Source organism: Lactuca saligna, chromosome 3 (assembly GCF_052625555.1).
Source record: "Lactuca saligna cultivar CGN05327 chromosome 3, ASM5262555v1, whole genome shotgun sequence".
In the NCBI taxonomy this organism is placed as follows: domain Eukaryota; kingdom Viridiplantae; phylum Streptophyta; class Magnoliopsida; order Asterales; family Asteraceae; genus Lactuca; species Lactuca saligna.
Genome location: NC_136419.1, coordinates 210,426,288 through 210,445,977, shown reverse-complemented (window position 1 = coordinate 210,445,977; position 19,690 = coordinate 210,426,288).

Sequence of the window (19,690 nt, the reverse complement as noted above, 5' to 3'; positions counted from 1 at the left end):
ATTGTGGAGGTTTGAGTAAATTAATTATTCTGGAAGTCAAAACATGCAAAGCTGAAACAATTGTAAATAATTGACAATGATAGCAACTCCATACTCATAAATAAATCACAATTTTATTCATCAACAAATGTCGATTACATTTTACAAGTTTCAGAGAATCTATCTAATCTGTAAAACTAATATCGTCCCTCAGCCCGATGCGCCTCGCTTGCTGAAAATGCTTAGCCCTCGTCAGTCCCTTTGTAAGGGGATCTGCAGGGTTCTCATCTGACGATATCCTCTTTTCCACGAGGAGTCCTTCTTCTATCTTGTGTCTAATGAAGTGATATTTTCTGTCAATGTGTCGGGATCTCCCATGATCTCTCGGTTCTTTAGCTAAAGCAACCGCACTATTGTTGTCACAGAAAATTTCCATAGGCTCCTTAATAGCTGGCACAACTCCAAGGTCTCCGATGAAGTTCTTCAGCCATATCGCCTCCTTCGCTGCTTCACTAGCTGCTATATACTCTGAATCACAAGTCGAATCAGCCACCGTCTCCTGCTTGGAACTCTTCCAAGAGATTGCCCCTCCATTTAAGGTAAAGACCCAGCCTGACTGAGAGCGAAAGTTATCCCTATCAGTCAGAAAACTAGCATCACTATACCCTAATACTCTCAAGTCATCACTCCCACCAAGGGTAAGGATCCAATCCTTAGTCCTCCGCATGTACTTGAGAATGTTCTTTACCGCAGTCCAATGAGCTTTACCAGGGTTCCCCTGATACCTGCTGACCATGCTCAAAGCAAAGGCCACATCAGGGCGGGTACAAGTCATAGCATACATAATCGAGCCAACAGCGGAAGCATACGGTAATTGACTCATCTCAGCTATCTCTGCCTCTGTACTCGGACTCTGAATCTCACTCAGCTTGGTATTGCTTTGGATCGGTAAATCTCCTTTCTTGGAATTCTGCATGTTGAACCTTTTCAACACCTTATCCAAGTAGGTACTCTGACTAAGTCCAATTAGTCTTTTACTCCTTTCTCTTAATATCCTTATCCCTAGGATATAGGCAGCTTCCCCTAGGTCCTTCATAGCAAAGCACTTCCCAAGCCAGGACTTAACCTCCTGCAAGGTTGGGATGTCATTTCCTATAGTAGTATGTCATCCACACACAGTACCAACAAGCTAACTATATTCCCACTAGCTCTGACATAAACACAAGACTCATCTTCACTTCTCGAGAAGCCAAACTCTTTGACCTTCTCATCGAAACAAAGATTCCAGCTACGAGATGCTTGTTTCAATCCATAAATGGATTTCTCAAGCTTGCATACTCTATCAGGGTACTCTGCACTGACAAAACCCTCTGGCTGATTCATGTACACATCCTCAGCCAACTTTCCATTAAGAAAAGTGGTTTTGACATCCATTTTCCATATTTCATAATCATGAAATGCAACAATGGCTAGCATAGCCCTAATAGACTTAATCTTTGCTACCGACGAGAAGGTTTCATCATAATCAATACCCTGAGTCTGAGTAAAACCCTTCTCAACCAGTCGAGCCTTATAAGTATGCACTTTTCCTTCCATGTCGGTCTTCTTCTTGAAGATCCATTTGCACCCGACTGTTTTACGACCTGGTACATTGTCAACCAAGTTCCAAACTTGATTGTCATACATGGACTGTATCTCGCTGTCCATAGCCTCCTTCCATTTAGCAGACTCCGGGCCTGCCATGGCTTCCTTAACACTGCTAGGTTCATGCAAATTTAGTAGTGTACTATCACTGATAAATGTATCACCTTCCGTAGTAATATGAAAACCATAATAAAACGCAGGTGTGTTCCAAACCCGTGTGGAACGCCTCGGAGGTACAGACTCATCAGTTGGCTCAACAGGAGTTTCCTCCTCAGGTTGATTGCTAGTGTCTGAGGTTCCTTCACCAATTGATTCTTGAATTTCTTCAAGATCAATTTGCCTCCCACTGTCTCCTTGGATTATAAATTCTCTCTCACGAAATACCCCTCTTCTTGCTACAAAGACCACATTCTTACTGGGTCTGTAGAAGAGGTAACCGAAGGATTTCTGTGGGTAGCTGATAAAAATACACCTTTCACTTCGGGGTTCAAGCTTATCATGTGTTTCACGCCTCACGAAAGCTTCGCAACCCCAAATTTTGATGTGGTCCAAATTGGGAACCTTCCCAGTCCACATCTCATGAGGTGTTTTGGTAACCTTCTTTGTAGGGACTAAATTAAGGATATGGGCGGCAGTCTCTAAGGCCTACCCCCAAAAAGAGATTGGTAGCGAAACTCGACTCATCATGGAGCGAACCATGTCTAACAAGGTTCGATTACGCCTATCAGCTACACCATTTAGTTGTGGTGTCCTGGGAGGAGTCAATTGTGAGACAATCCCACACTCCTTAAGATAGTCAAGGAACTCGGTACTAAGATACTCACCACCTCAATTGGATCGAAGCGTCTTAAGGTTCCTACCCAATTGATTTTCTACTTCCTGTTTGAATTCCTTAAACCTTTCAAAGGTTTCTGACTTATGTTTGATTAAGTAGACATATCCATATCTACTAAAATCATCAATAAAAGTCACATAATACCGATTAGCATCCCTTGTGGCGGTTTTGAATGGTCCACATACATCAGTATGTATTAGGTCCAACAAACCCTCACCCCTTTCACAAGTTCCAGTGAAGGGTGATTTTTTCATCTTTCCAAGTAGACAAGATTGACAACTATCATCCGATTTAAAGTCGAATGATTCCAAGACTCCACTTTTTTTGGAGTTGGCCTATGCGTTTCTTGTTTACATGTCCAAGATGACAATACCACAATGATGCTTTATCTAGGCTAGTAGAAGAATCAATATACAACACATTATTTCCTAAGTTGTTTACAATCAACATAGTTTCATACACACCATCACAAGCTAATGCTTTAAAATAAAACACGTTATTAAAGAAAGCATTAATACCACCACATTCATTATCAAACGAAAAGGTAAAACCTTGTTTGTACAAAGCATGAAAGGAAATAATATTCCTCGCCATTTCAGAAGAGTACACACATTTATTCAAATCTAATTTTAACCCATTATTCAGCAACAAAGTATAAACTCCAATCTTGGAAACAGGTGAAGCCTTCCTATTCCCCATGATCAAGTTTATCTTCCCGTGCTCCACATCCTCACTTCTTCTTAGGCCCTGCAAATTAGAACATATGTGAATACCACATCCTGTATCAAGCACCCAAGAGTTAGAATATGGTGAGCTATTAGACAATATTGTGTAAATACCTGCGTGGGTGGGTTTCACTTTCCCATCCTTCAGATCCTGCAAGTATTTAGAGCAGTTTCGCTTCCAGTGCCCCTTGTCCTGGCAATAGTAGCAATCGACATCCTTGGGAATGGCAGAAGGAGTGGCAAAACCCCTCTTGGTCTTTGATGAGGAGCCTTCAAGAGACTTTCCTTTAGTACCCTTCGAAGGGTGCTTCCTCTTTTTCCCTTTGCCTTGCCCGATAGCCAAAACAGGGGTAGATGTTGGAGTAGGAGTAGTAGAGGTAACAACCGACTTGCCCTTAAGACCAGTTTCAGCGGTCTTCAAGGGTCCTTGAAGCTTGCTAAGGGTAACTTCCTCCTTGTTCATATGATATGTCATACGAAAATGGTCATAACAAGAAGGTAAGGAGTGCAAAATGATGTCAATTGCCAACTCCTCAGGGATGTTCACATTCAACTTTAGCAAACGGTCCACATACCTTTGCATCTTTTGCATGTGGGTCGTGACGGATTCACCGTCCTTCATGCGGGTTGTTATTATGGAGGAGATTATTTCATACCACTCTTGACGAGCACTCTGATGGTACCTTTCCATCAGGTCTTGGTGCATCTCAAAAGGGTCGAAGTCCTCATACGACTTTTGGAGCTCGGTTGTCATCGTGGCCATCATGATAAATGCTACCTTAGTAGCATCTCTCTCATGTGTCCTGAGTTCACCGATCTCCTCAGGAGTAGCAGTAGACTCATCAAGCTCTTTTAACTCCTTATCGAGGACATATTCCTTATCCTCATAATTAGTTACCATCCTGATGTTCCTTATCCAGTCCATGAAGTTGGAACCATCAAAGATGACTCTCCCACAAAGATTCATGAGAGAGAAAGAACCAGTTGGGTTAGAGCCCGAAGCATTAGTGTTGGAAGACATCTGAAAGTAGAAAGTAAGTTTAGATTAGATATATAGAGTCCTTAATAAGACACCCAAATGTAATATTAAGGCTAGGATCCAATCACAATATATTATACTTAGAAGAGGGATGCCGTAATATAAGTAGTAATATATTTGAAAGGTAAGTGAATGACGATTCACCAATTTCCACCACGAAAATGAAATGATTTATTAGGTTTTAATTGGATTTGAAATTCCTAGATTCTTTTGAGATTCATTGAACTTTTCAATGGCATGTTTCAATCTCGATTGTGCCCTTCAAGTTTTGTGACTGGGATGCCGAGGATCACAAAACAAGGTGTGAATAACCATGCCAATTCACTTGGTACCCTTAATATTATCACCTAATCAAAGTGCCGGTTAACCACACATTCTCCATTGATCTATGACAAACATTAACTCACCCTTCGTGATCCTTACTAGTCCAAGTTAGTGTGTCGGTTAACCACACACGCTCCACTAACGACTTGGTAAGGTACAAAGTGTGAATTTCATGGATTAGCACCATGTTCACATTTTTCCTAAAGTAACTAAGATTGGGAATTAAATAAAAGATTTAGTTACTTTATAATATTCATCATACTTAATGAGAATTTATAAGTCTTTATCTTACCCGTTCGGCTAACGACCCTCCACCAGTCAAGCAAGCAGTGGGTGAGAGTATACACCCATTAAGTCGCCATTTTATAGGCAACAACCTTATACCCTCCTTATAGACCGGCTTCGTGAAGGAGGTCTACTAATGGTAAAACGACTTGTTCTTATACATATATATATATATATATATATATATATATATATATATATATATATATATATAATTAACCATTAATGTTATAAATAGTATAAGTGTTGAATTTTAACTTTTAAAATTCTAAGTGTTGGAATTAAAGTTTATTAAAGTGTGTGAAACTTTTCCAAATTCGAAAACTTGAGGAGAAGTTTTGTAACTCTTCAAAACTTTTCATTTCATAACTTATGAATTAAAGGTTCATAAAATGAAGACTCTTCATTTTATGTAACTTATGTGTTTTTAATGTGTGTTAAAGAAAAGTGACCTTTGGATATCCATAACTTGAGGACAAATTATGGACTCCATCAAAACACATAAATGATCAAGAATTAATCCTAAACAATTCAACAAATAATTCCTATCATCTTCTAAATTCATAAGAACATGAACATGATTATCAAAGTTTCAAAAAATTATATGAACACATACAAAGCATGAAATTTTGATATATGCTATTGTAAATGGATTAGAACAACACTTACACCAACTAAAATAAGTTTTAAAACATCAAAACAGTTTAGGGTAAAGTTTCTAGTCCATTTCCAGCAGCAAAAGTCGAAAATCTGCATTCTGAACCTTCTACTCGCCGAGTGCACGAACCTACTCGGTGAGTAGGTTGAATTTTGCCTTGGACTCGGCGAGTCCCCCATGGACTCGGAGAGTCCATCATGCAGACAACAAAAGTTTCGAATTTTTTCACTATTTTGCATCAAGTATCAAACAAGCAAGCCTAGTCTCTGATACCACTGTTGGGTTTTGAGCAATCTAACACTTCCTAAGTGTGCATGCAACCCTAATACATGCAAAATAATAATTTTTCCAAGGTTCATAACCTATCTAACATGGCATGGGGTACTTTTAAACATAAAAGAATTAAATGAGATTACATACCTTTTGATGATGAGTTTGATTCCTAAGGAGTTTGAGGGCCAAGCACCAATAGTGTGAATGCCTCAAATGGAATCACAAATCACCACAAACTCTTGGAAAACTTTGAGAGAGTGTATACACACTTATAAAATCGGCCACACACAAACACACATACTAGTTACACTAGTAGCTATTTCATGCAACATAAGCATGCTTATATAGTGTACATGATTAGGGTGAAACCCTAATAACCCATGACCTTTCCTTTTCCAAGGATCCATGGGTTAAAAGCTCCATGGATCATCCATGGACTTCTATATTAGCTTAGCCCATTAACAAATGAGTATTAGCCCACACTATATAAAATATAATAGCCCACAATTTAATTTGTCTTCCTTTTAATCTCTAAATTAATTCATAATTAATTTAAGACTAAGACTAATTAAATAACATGACTTCATATTAATATATTATAACTTACAATATATTAATAAACATATGTGTATAACTCTCATAAAATTATCCATAAATAGTTCGGATGAAATGCAACCCAAATGGACCATGACGGGTCGGGTCAAGTATATACCAAATAAGTTATGGACTTAGACACCTTATCCAACAGCTTCAACCATAAACTGCTTTATCCTATATGTAGCAATGATCAAGATACATCTTGTTCAGAAATCCAAGTGGTTGCTCCATGTACACTGTTTCTTCTAGTTCTCCATTTAAGAAAGCACATTTGACATCCATTTAGAAAACTTCGAAGTTTCGATGTGCAACATAAGCCAGAAAGATTCTTACTGATTCCAACCTTACTACTGGAGCGAAGGTTTCTTCATAATCTATTCCTTCTTCCTGACAATATGCTTTTACCACTAGCCTCGCTTTGATGCGATTGACATTACCCTTTTTATCCAACTTATTTTTGAAGACCCATTTTAATCCAATTACAGATGCATCCTTTAGTGTGGGAATCAGTCTCCAAACACGATTTCTTTCAAACTCATGAAGCTCGTCTTGCATAGCTTGCACCCAATCAGAGTGGTCAAGAGCAACATTTATCGTCTTTGGTTCTATTTTGGAGACGAACGAATTAAACATGCAAAATTCTACTTGAGAGAATAAAGCAGTTTGCTTCGCTTTTATTTGAGAGCGTGTAGGAACTCCCTCAGATGATTCACCTATTGTTTGAGTTTTAGGATGATCTTTTGTCCATTTTGTGAGAGGAGGGTAATTTAATCATAGACATGGTGTAACTCAACATTAATATCTTCTTTAGGTTCTGATTGCTCACCTTAGTCATTTGTCTTAGCATTCTATCCCTCAAATGGCAAAGCGTATCCTATGTCACGTTCAGAATTCTCCCCCTCAGTTGGACCTTCGTGAGTTGAGATTTGTGAAGGATTCTCCCCCTGGAGAGAGGCAACTCGGTTGTTTTTGGTGTAGACAAACCCTCCCCCTAGAATATAGAGCTTTCTTTTTAAGGGTCATCGGATGCTAGATGATCATTTGATTCGAGAGGTTCGCTTTGATGGGTTTTGAGCATTCCAACACTTCCTAATTGTGCATGCAACCCTAATAACCTTGTATCTATGTTTGTATAATTATCATGCAAAGTTGAATTCCAAGGTTATATTCCTATCTAGCATACATGGGGAACAATATTTAACTTTAATGGAAGATAGAATAACTTACCTTATTGTTGCTTGTGATCGTGAAACCTTGTGAGCCTAGCACCCCAAGTGTGATGCCTCAAATGCTTCACACAACACCAAATGCAAAGGAGTAAACTTTGAGAGAATCTTAAACTTGCAAAAATCGGCCTAGCCCTCACTTGTTCATGTGTAGCCGATTTTGGTGGAGAATATTATCCTTATATAGTGTTGATACATCTAGGATTACACCATGTAAACCCTAATGTGTCATGAGTCTTGATTTCCATGACCCATGGGTTTGTAACTCCCATAGAGCATCCCTGTAGCATCCTATGGGTGGAACCCAACTTGATAATCCATGGAGTCTTTTAGGCCACTATATAAGTATGGATGATTTACATAATCAACCCATATATTTAATTAGTTATCTTTTGACCACTTAATTCATTCTAAATTAATTCTTGATCAAACTAATTAAATAATATAACTAATATATTAGAACTTATAATATATTAATAATCCACAAGTGTTATTTCTCTCATTTAATCTATCCAATTGCATGGTGCCGTGCAACCTAAATGGACCATGCCGGGTCAGGTCAAGTACATACCAGAAATCGTTATGGACATAGACACCTTATCCAACAGTCTCCCACTTGGATAAGTTTAATAACTATAACTGCAAGTATGACTTCAGGAACCGATCATCAATTGTAGCTCTTTCAAGGTTTCTCAGAACTGAGAAGATGATGATATGCCATTTAAGATAAGTGATAATATAATCCTCTGTTCAAGATATCATCTGGAAAAATACATGGAACAATGTCTTACTTATTGTCGAGCAGTTTGTTTCCCGAATTTCGATTTGTTTGACAAGGAACTTCATTGAACACATAAACTTAGTTCTGACAGGGCCCGGTACGTAGGTCAAAAAAAATCATCTAGGGGCCCATATATCAGCTTCTAATCCAAGAGGGAACAGATAAAATTTGACTCATATGTTTGTTCTACCACTCATTGAATTATACACAAAAGCACATTTTATAACATCGAGTTACCAATACGTTTACGTACAATCAATGCATAACCAACTCGTAAGTAACAAAACATATCTCTAGGTTTGGAGACTTATATGATATTAACATCTCACGATAACTCGAGCTACATTCCATGAAGTGATTCCAGTGAGCGTTTGTTGTGTCCATTGCTTAGAACTTATCAGCACTCATGATTGTTGTAGCCATGTCCAACACCTTAGACCTCTGCAACCAATCATGATAGTCTTGATTCATACCTACTTCCAACATATGACCGACCGTGGAGGTTTGAATAATATGATATACCAAACATAATTATTCTGGAAGTCAAAACATGTAAAAGAAATATAGTAAATGATTGACAAGATATAGCAACACTTTACTCATATATAAAACACCTTTTATTCATCATCAAATGTTAATTACACTTTACAAGTTTCAAGGTTATCTACCTACTAAATATAATATGATCCTTCAACCCTATGCTCCGAGCATGCTGGAGATGGTTAACCCGAATCAGTCCCTTCTTGAGGGGATCTGCTGGATTCTCATCCGATTATACCCTCTTTGCCACGAGGAGTCCTTATTCTATTCAATGTCTGAGGAAATGGTATTTTATGTCGCTATGTTTGGATCTACCATGATCTCTTGGTTCCTTGGCTAAGCCAACAACACTTTCACTATCATAGAAAATTTCCATTGGCTCCTTAATAGCTGGTACAACTCCATGGTCTCCAATGAAGTTCTTCAGCCATATCGCCTCCTTTGCTGCCTCGCTAGCTACTATATACTCTCCTTCGGAAGTTGAATCAGCCACTGTCTCTTGCTCGGAACTCTTCCAAATAATTGCTCCTCCGTTTAGGGTAAAGACCCAGGCTGACTGAGGGCAGAAATTATCCCTATCAGTATGAAAGCTAGCATCACTATACCCTACAACTGTCAAGTCTTCACTCCCACCAAGGGTAAGAACCCAGTCCTTAGTCCTCTGTAGGTACTTGAGGATATTCTTTACCACAATCCAGTGTGCCTTGCTAGGGTTCCCTTGATACCTGCTAACCATGCTCAAGGCCAAGGATACGTCCAGTCGAGTACAAGTCATATCATACATGATCGAGCCTACAGATGAAGCATAAGGTATTCAACTCATTTCTACTATCTCAGCCTCAGTCCTAGAGATTTGTGTCTTACTCAATCTGGCGTTACCCTGGATGGGTAACTCTCCTTTCTTGGAATCCTGCATGTTGAATCTCTTCAGCACCTTATCCAAGTAGGTGCTCTGACTAATTCCAATTAGTCGTTTACTCCGGTGTCTCAAGATCCTTATCCCTAGAGTATAGGCAGCTTCTCCTAGGTCCTTCATAGAGAAACACATCCCAGGCCTGGACTTAACTTCCTGCAGAGTTGGGATGTCATTTCCTATGAGTAGTATGTCATCCACATACAATACCAAAAAGCTAACTATACTCCCACTACCCTTGACATATACACAAGATTCATCTTCATTCCTAGAAAATCCAAACTCTTTGACTTTCTCATCAAAGCTAAGATTCCATCTGCGAGGTGCTTGATTTAATCCATAAATGGATTTCTCAAGCTTACACACTCTATTAGGATACTCTGTATTAACAAAACCCTCCAGATGACACATGTAAACATCATCAGCCGACTTTCCATTAAGGAAAGTAGTTTTGACATCCATTTGCCAAATTTCATAGCATGAAATGCAGTTATGGCTAACAGAACCCTAATAGACTTAACCTTGGCCACTGGAGAAAAGGTCTCATCATAATCAACTCTCAGAGTTTGTGAGAAACCCTTTGCAACCAGTCCTGCCTTATAAATGTGTATATTACCATCCATGCTAGTCTTCTTCTTGAAGATCCATTTGCACCCTACAGTCTTACGACCTGGTACATTCTCAACCAAGTTCCAAACTTGATTGCCATACAAGGATTGTATCTCGCTGTCCATTGCCCATTTCCACTTGGCTGACTCAGGGCCTGCCATGGATTCCGCATAACTGTTAGGTTCATCCATACCTATCGGTGTCTCATCACTGATAAGTGTATCACCTTCCGCAATAATATGGAATCCATAGTAATGCTTAGGTGCATTCCTAACCCTTGTGGAACGCCTCAGAGGTAAAGACTTGTCAATTGGCTCAACATGAGTTTCCTCCCCGAGTTGAGTGCTAGGGTTTGAAGTTCCTTCACCGCTTGACTCTTGAATTTCTTCATGGTCAACTTGCCTCCCACTGTTTCATTGGCTTATGAACTCTCTCTCTCTCTCTCTCATAAGAATGCCCACCTAGCTACAAAGACCACATTTTCACTAGGTCTGTAGAAGAGGTAACCAAAGGATTGCTGTGGGTACGTGATGAAAATACACCACTCGCTTCCAGGTTCGATCTTATCATGAGTCTTGCGTCTCACGAAAACCTCGCAACCCCAAATCTTGATGTGGTCTAGTTTGGGTACTTTACCAGTTCACATCTCATGAGGTGTTTTCGCAACTTTCTTTGTAGGGACCAGATTAAGGAGATGGGTGGCACTCTCTAAGGCATACCCCCAAAATGAGATTCGTTGCAAAGCTCGACTCGTCATGGAATGAACCATGTCTAACAAGGTCCGATTACGCCTCTCAACCACACCATTGAACTGAGGTGTCCTGGGAGGTGTCAAGTGTGAGACAATCCCACGTTCCCTAAGATAGTCGAGGAACTCCAAACTAAGATACTTACCACCTCGATCGGATCGAAGCATCTTAATGTTCCTATCCATTTGATTCTCGATTTTCTATTTAAACTCTTTAAACCTTTCGAAAGTCTCTGAGTTATGCTTGATTAAGTAGACATGTCCATATCTACTATAATCATCAGTAAAAGTCAAATAATAACGTTTAGCATCCCTTGTTGCATGTTTGAAGGGCCAACACACATATGTGTGTACAAGATCCAACAAACCTTCACCCCTCTCACAAGAACCTGTGAAGGGTGACTTTCTTATTTTTCCAAGTAAGCATGATTTGCAACTCTCATCTGACCTAAGGTTAAATGACTCCAAGATTTCAGCCTTTTGGAGTTAGCCTATGGGTTTCTTGCTTATATGTCCAACATGACAATGCCATAATGATGCTTTATCCAAGTTATTATCATTAATAGAATCAATACACAAAACATTATTTCCTATGTTATCAACCACATATACATTTTCATACACACCATCACAAGGTAATGCTTTAAAATAAAGAACATTATTAAAGAAAGCATTAATCGAACCAACTTCATTATCAAATGAAAAAGTGAAACCTCGTTTATACAATGCATGAAAGGAAATAATATTTCTTGCCATTTCTGGTGAATAACAACATTTATTCAAATCTAAATTAAACCCACTACTCAGCGATAAAGTTTAAACTCCAATCTTGGTGACAGGTAAAGCTTTCCTATTCCACATGATTAAGTTTATTCTTCCTTGCTCCACATTCTCACTTCTTCTTAGTCCCTGCAAATCAGAACAAATATGAATACCACAACTGGTATCAAGGACCCAAGACTTAGAATGGGGTGAGTTATTAGATAAGATAGTGTAAATACCAGCACAGTTGGGTTTAACTTTCCCATCCTTCACATCTTGCTGGTACTTTGGGCAGTTCCGCTTCCAATGTGACCTTTCATGGCAATAGAAGCATTCAACCTCTTTTGGGTCAAAAGAAGGAGTGGCGAAACCTTTCTTAGTTCCACTTGAAGAGGATCCATCAAGATTCCTAGCCTTGGTACCCTTCGAAGAGCTCTTCCTCTTCTTCCCTCGACTTTTCCCGATTGCCAAAACCGGCGCGGAGTTTGGAGTAGGAGTGTTAACAACCGACTTCCCCTTAATACAAGTTTTTGCGGTCTTGAGAAGTCCCTGAAGTTTACTGAGTGTGACCTCTTCCTTATTCATGTGATATGTCATGCGAAATTGATCATAGCACGATGGTAAGGAGTGCAAAATGATATCTATTGCAAGCTCCTCAGGGAAGTTCACATTAAGCTTCAGCAACCGATCCACATACCTTTGCATTTTCTGCATGTGGCTCGTGACAGACTCTTCGTCCTTCATCAAGGTTGTTATCATAGAGCAGATTATTTCATACCTCTCTTGTTGTGCACTTTGATGGTATCTTTCCATCAGATCTTGGTGCATTTCAAAAGGGTAAAAGTCCTCATAGGACTTTTGGAGTTCCGTTGTCATGGTGGCCATCATGATGCATGCTACATTGGTAGCATCCCTTTCATTTTCCTGGAAGTCAGCGATCTCCTGAGGAGTTGCAGTGGTCTCATCAATCTCCTTAAGCTCCTTATCAAGGACATTTTCTTTATCCTCGTAGCGGGTAATCATCCTGATGTTTCTGATCCATTCATTGAAGTTGGATCCATCAAAAGTGACTTTCCCACAAAAGTTCATAAGGGTAAAGGAGCTATTAGGATTAGAGCCAGAAGCAGCGTTGTTTGAAGACATCTGAATGAAGAGGACAAGATTAGTTTAGATATTAAGAGAGTCCTTAATATAACCCCCAAATGTAATATTAAGGCTAGGATTCAATCACAATATATCACAACTTAGAAGAGGTATGCCGTAATCCAAGCTATAACATATTTGAAAGGTAGGTGAATGACGATTCACCAATTTCCACCATGAAAAACGAAATATTGATATTAGGTTTTTAATTGGTTATTAGAAATTCCTAGATTCTTTGAAATTCATTGAACTTTTTAATGGCATGTTTCAATCTCGAGTGTGCCCTCCAGGTTTTGTGATTGTGATACCGAGGATCACAAAACGAGGTGTGAAGTAACCATGCAAATCACTTGGTACCCTTAAAGTTTATCACTCAATCGATGTGCCGGTAAACCACACACGCTCCACCGATACTATCATAAACCTTAAGTAACCCTTTACCTACCTTGTTAAGTCCAAGTTAGTTAGTGTGCTGGTTAACCACACACGCTCCACCAACGACTTAAACAAAGTGTAAAGTGTAATTTCATGGATTAGCACCTTATTCACATTTTTCCTAAAGTAACTAAGATTGGGAATTTAATAAAACATTTAGTTACTTTATAATATTCATCATAATTTTAATGAGAAGTTATAACTCCTTGTCTTACCCGTTCAGCTAACGACCCTTTACCAATAAAGGAAGCGGTGGCTAAGAGTGGACACCCATTAAGTCGCAATTTTACAGGCAACAACCTTATATCCCCCTTATAGACCGGCTTCGTGAATGAGGCTTACTAGCGGTAAGACGACTTGATCTTATATATATATATATATATATATATATATATATATATATATATATATATATATATATATATATATATATATATATATATTATTAACTTATAATATTATAAAGTATAAGGGTTAACTTTTAACTTTTAAAATTCTAAGGGTTGGAACTAAAGTTTTAATTAAGACTTTACTTGTTCCAACACTTGAGGGCAAGTTTTGTAAACTTTCAAAACTTTTCATTTCTTGTAACTTATGAGTTAATACAGTATTAAAAATGAAGACTCTTTATTTTTTTATTACTCATGTGTTCTTTTAATGGCTTTTAACAAAGTGACTTTTGGTTTTCCACAACTTGAGGACAAGCTATGGACTCTATTAAAACACATTATGATCATGAATTAATCTACCACATAGGTTACAAACAATTCCCATGATCATCTAAACATCATAAGAACAAGAACATGAATATGAACATTTTCAAGAATCAAAAAATTACACTTAGAACTTGTAATATTTGATAATTGTCATTGTAAATGGATTAGCATAAACATTACACCATCTAAAACATGTTTTCAAGTACTAAAACAATTTAGGGTAATGTTTCTAGCCCATTTCCAGCAACCAAAATCGAAATTCTGAAAACTGCAGCCTCTACTCGTCGAGTGCAAGAACAAAATCGACGAGTAGCTTGCATTTTATCACGGACTCGTCGAGTCCCCCCATGGACTCGGCGAGTTCATGCGAGCAGAAAGCAGAAAATCGATTTTTTCAAACAGTTTGCACAAATAATAAACAAACAAGCCTAGGCTCTGATACCACTGATGGGTTTTGAGCATTCTAACACTTCCTAAGTGTACATGCAACCCTAATAACCTTGGATCTTTGTTTGTCTAATTATCATGCAAAGTTGAATTCCAAGGTTATATTCCTATCTAGCATACATGAGGAACAATATTTAACTTTAATGGAAGATAGAATAACTTACCTTGTTGTTGCTTGTGATCCTTGAAACCTTGTGAGCCTAGGACCCCAAATGTCACGCCTCTATTCCTTCACACAACACCAAATACAAAGGAGTAAACTTTGAGAGAGTCTTACACTTGCAAAAATCAGCCTAGCCCTCACTTGTACATGTGTAGCCGATTTTGGTGGAGAATATGATCCTTATATAGTGTTGACACATCTAGGGTTACACCATGTAAACCCTAATGTGTCATGACTCTTCATTTCCATGACCTACGGGTTTGTAACTCCCATGGAGCATCCATGGAGCATCCTATGGGTGGAACCCAGCTTGATAATCCATGGAGACTTTTAACCCACTATACAAGTATGGATAATTTACATAATCAACCCATATATTTAATTAGTTATCTTTTGACAACTTAATTAATTCTAAATTAATTCTTGATCAAAGTAATTAAATAATATTATTAATATATTAGAACTTATAATATATTAATAATCCACAAGTGTTATTTCTCTCATTTTGTCTATTCAATTGGATGGTGCCATGCAACCCAAATGGACCATGTCGGGTCGGGTCAAGTACATACTAGAAATAGTTATGGACTTAGACACCTTATCCAACAGGGATTGTGTAAGGTTAAGCATTTGCAGCATTCAAGGCGCATCAGGCTAAAGGGTGAGATTAGTTTTACAGATTAGATAGTTATTTCTGAAACTTGTAAAATGTAAATTGACATTTGATGATTAAATAAAAGTTGTTGTTTATTTATAAGTAAATTGTTGCTATCTTGTGTCAATTATTTACTATTGTTTCAATTTTGCATGCTTTGACTTCCAGAATAATTACTTTATTTAAACTCTCCACAGTCAGTCAAATGGTGGAAGTAGATGTGAATCAAGGCTGTCATGAATTGGGCTTGTAGATGTCTAAGATGTTAGACGTAGCAAAAAGTTGCTACAACATTCATGAGTTCTCATAATTTTTGAGTATTGGATTCAACCTACACCCACTTGTATCACTTCATGGAATTTGTCTCGAGTGATCGTGAGACATTAATATCATATAAGTCTTCAAACCTAGAGATATGACTTGTTGATTATGAGTTGGTTGTGCATTATTTGTATGAAAACGCATCAGTAACTCGATGTTATAAAGCATGATTTTGTGTATAATTCAACAAGTAGTTAATACAAGCATATGGGTGGATGATTATCTATTCCTTCTAGTCCTTGGAGGATTAGAAGCGATATCTAGGCCCCTCTATGATTTTGTTTTGACATATGTACCGGGCCCGGTTAGAACCAAATTGATGTGTTCAGTTTAGTTCTATGTTAAACATATTGGAAATCGGGAAACAAACTACTGGACAATAAGTGCGACATTGTTTCATCTATTTGTCTGGTTATATCTAGAACACATGATTATATGATCACTTATCTTAAGTGGCGCATCATTAGCTTAGTTCCGAGAGACTGTGAAAGAGCTACGATTGTTGGTTGGATCCTGAAGTCATACCTGTAACTATAGTTATTAGACTTATCCAAGTAGGAGACTATTGGATAATTTGTCTAAGTCCATAATTATATTTAGTATGTACTTGACCCGGTTTGGCATGGTTCATTTGGGTTGCATGGCATCTCAACAATTGGATAGACAAAATGAGAAAAAGGACACTTAGGATTTGTTAATATATTACAAGTTATAATATATTAATATGAAATCTTATTATTTAACTAGTATTGATCAAGAATTAATTTGGAATTAATTTTGTGATAAAAAAGAGACTAATTAAAAATGTGAGGATTGATTATGTAAATCTTTCATTCTTGTATGGTGGGAATATAGTTCATGATTCACTAGATTAGGCTAGGACCCATTGGATACTCCATGGAGGTTAAAACCCATGGATCATGGGGAAATGAAAAGCCACGCACAATTTAGGTTTACATGGTGTAACCCTACATGTGACACACTATATAAAGAACCTTGCATGGAGTAAAATCCGCACTAAGACTATAACGGTGAGGGCTAGCCGATTTTGTGAACAAGTGTTCCTCTCTCAAGTTATTCCAAGAGTTGTGGTGTTGTTTGAAACATTTGAGGCATCACATTTGGGGAGCCAGACTCACTAGGTCTTAAGGAATGCAAGGTACAAGAAAGGTATGTCATTCTACTAGTTTTTTATACTACAAGTACCCCATGCCATGCTACTTAGGATGGATACCTTGGAAAACAAATTTGCATGAATATTAGAGAAAACATAGATCCAAGGTTGCTAGGGTTGCATGTACACCATAGGAGTGTTAGTATGCTCAAAACCCATCAAACTTTGCAAATCAAAACTAATATATCAAAAATATTGTTTAAAAAAATAATGGTCTATAATTCAACATCAAGAAGTAACAACAAGTATTTATGTAGTAAATAAATCTTAGCTTGTACCCCCCCCCCCCTAAAAACATGAAAAAGCTTGAAAATGTAGGGGTATTGTTTTGTGGGTTGGTTTGAAGAGGTGTTGAGAAGTGTTCAAGCCTAACCTCATGAATGGAGTTGATGAGCTTCCTTGAGAATAATGATATCCTAAGGGTTTTAGCACATTTAAAGTGTGTAAATGGAATGAACTAAACATAAGAATATATAGGATGCTAAGAAGTCTTGAAGTCACATACCAAAATATAAGAAAATGGTTGGAGGAAAATCCTTGTAGAGTTAGGCTTGATTTTTGAGAGAAATTAGAGTTATTTGGAAGTTGAAATGAAAATAAGGGAATTCCTAAATGGTGATTTCGATTCTAATAGAGAGTGGAAAAGAATGATGGGATATTTACATTGATAATTGTTGGTTTATTTGCTTGGAGTACTGTTGGGTATAAACTTGTCTTGGAAAAGATTAAACTATCAAATCCTTAAGTCAAACCTTATCTTCTCCTTCCCTTAACCGAAATCTCTTTAGGAAGGAGTCAAAGGAAGTGTTTTCGGCCATGTATGACCGAAATCACTTTTTTCTTCAGTGATTTCGGTCATAGTCTTCATTTGAAGTGTTTTCAGTTTGAGTTTCACCCATTAAGGGGGTGATTTCGGTTATATCTCCCTCACACATGGTGTTTTCGAACTTAGTGGGGGTTGTAGAGTGATGTTTTCGACCCTGTGTGGTCCTAAGCAAACCAAAATCTAAAGGGGGTGGGGTACTTAGGCCAAAAGTTATAAAACAATGTTTTAGTTCCATGATTTTATGTTCTAGTTAGTTTACTTGCTAAACTCTTATGTGTTTACTACCAACATTGGTTTTTAAAGTATGCACAACACTTATATATATATATATATATATATATATATATATATATATATATATATATATATATATATATATATATATAATCATATCATGAGTTTTCTTGGTTTTCCAATGATTCTTATTGCATCAAAGTTACATATACATACGTTGTGGGTACACTTATACACAGGACCCCTTAGACTTTGTTTTACCCAAAATTTTCTATTTTTCTCAATTTCAATTATTCCAGTAGTAGTGACCCCTTACCAAGTGACAATGAAGAATAATGAAACTATGGAATTATATGTGATATTTTAGTATCATTAGTTTTGATTATCAGTGTAATAGTTATTCTTTAATTATAAATAAACGTTATTATTTTTGGAGCCATAAAAAGTAATATGAAAATAAAAAACACTCTAGTGGGAAGTTGGGCCATTAACAAATAGTCTAAATTACACACACTAGAGTGCATAGAAATATAAAACCAATACTAGATGAAGAAAGAAATATTATACTAAGAACTATGTGGAATACATTCCAACAAGACCTTTAACAACAACAAACATTGAGAGAACCTCATCAAAATCAATATATATATATATATATATATATATATATATATATATATATATATATATATATATATATATATATATGCAATCAAAATAAAAAGATTACAATATTGAAAAAGAATATATTTTCTTTAATTTTCATCTCTTTTTTCTAAAACATAAAACAAAATTAATAAAAAATACGAAATAGAAAATTAAAGTCATAGAAAAATTCACACTAAAACTTTGTTTCCGATAAAGATTTTGTAATGATTTTAGGTGTAATATTCTATTAGAATATACAGAAGATTGTAACAATATATAGTTTATATTCTCGTAGAATGGTACAAATACATATATATATATATATATATATATATATATATATATATATATTCATAAACGTATGCGTAATATTTTGATAGATTATTTCATGTAATATTAAAAAAGTTAATTCTAATTATATATTAAAATTTACAGACTGAATAGTTCACTATGAGGAGCACATATGAGAGGTTCTTGTGACTCTTAAAAGGGAGAGACTTTTTGAATATTCTCTAAATCTAAGGAAATGGTTCTAAGGAATTATACAAGGATATAAGGGTGTTTAAGGGTGCAAGAGTATACTCCCTTGGAGTTTACGGCCCAAAGGCCACTCCTTGGGAGTTTACGGCCGTAAACCCTAGGGTTTGTGATAGTAAACTCTTATACACCCCATTCCTTGATTTCTAGGCCTTCGGTTAAATTTCTAACAATTTCTAGTAAAGGTTATAAGATTTTTTTAGGGGTTTAAACCCTCATTTGACATGATTTAGGGGATTTTTTGGTCTAAGCATGTGCTTGGGCCGTAAACTCTATTTTATCCCTCAAATGTATGTGTTTAAATGTCCTAAGTCCGGAATGGCAAGTCCCTAAGCCATATCTTAAGTCTAAGGGTGGTTTGGAAGTGTTTTGGGCTTGTTTTACATGGTTAGAGGGTGTTTACGGCCTAAGCATGTGCTTGGGCCGTAAACCCTCTTTTATGCCCTAAAAATT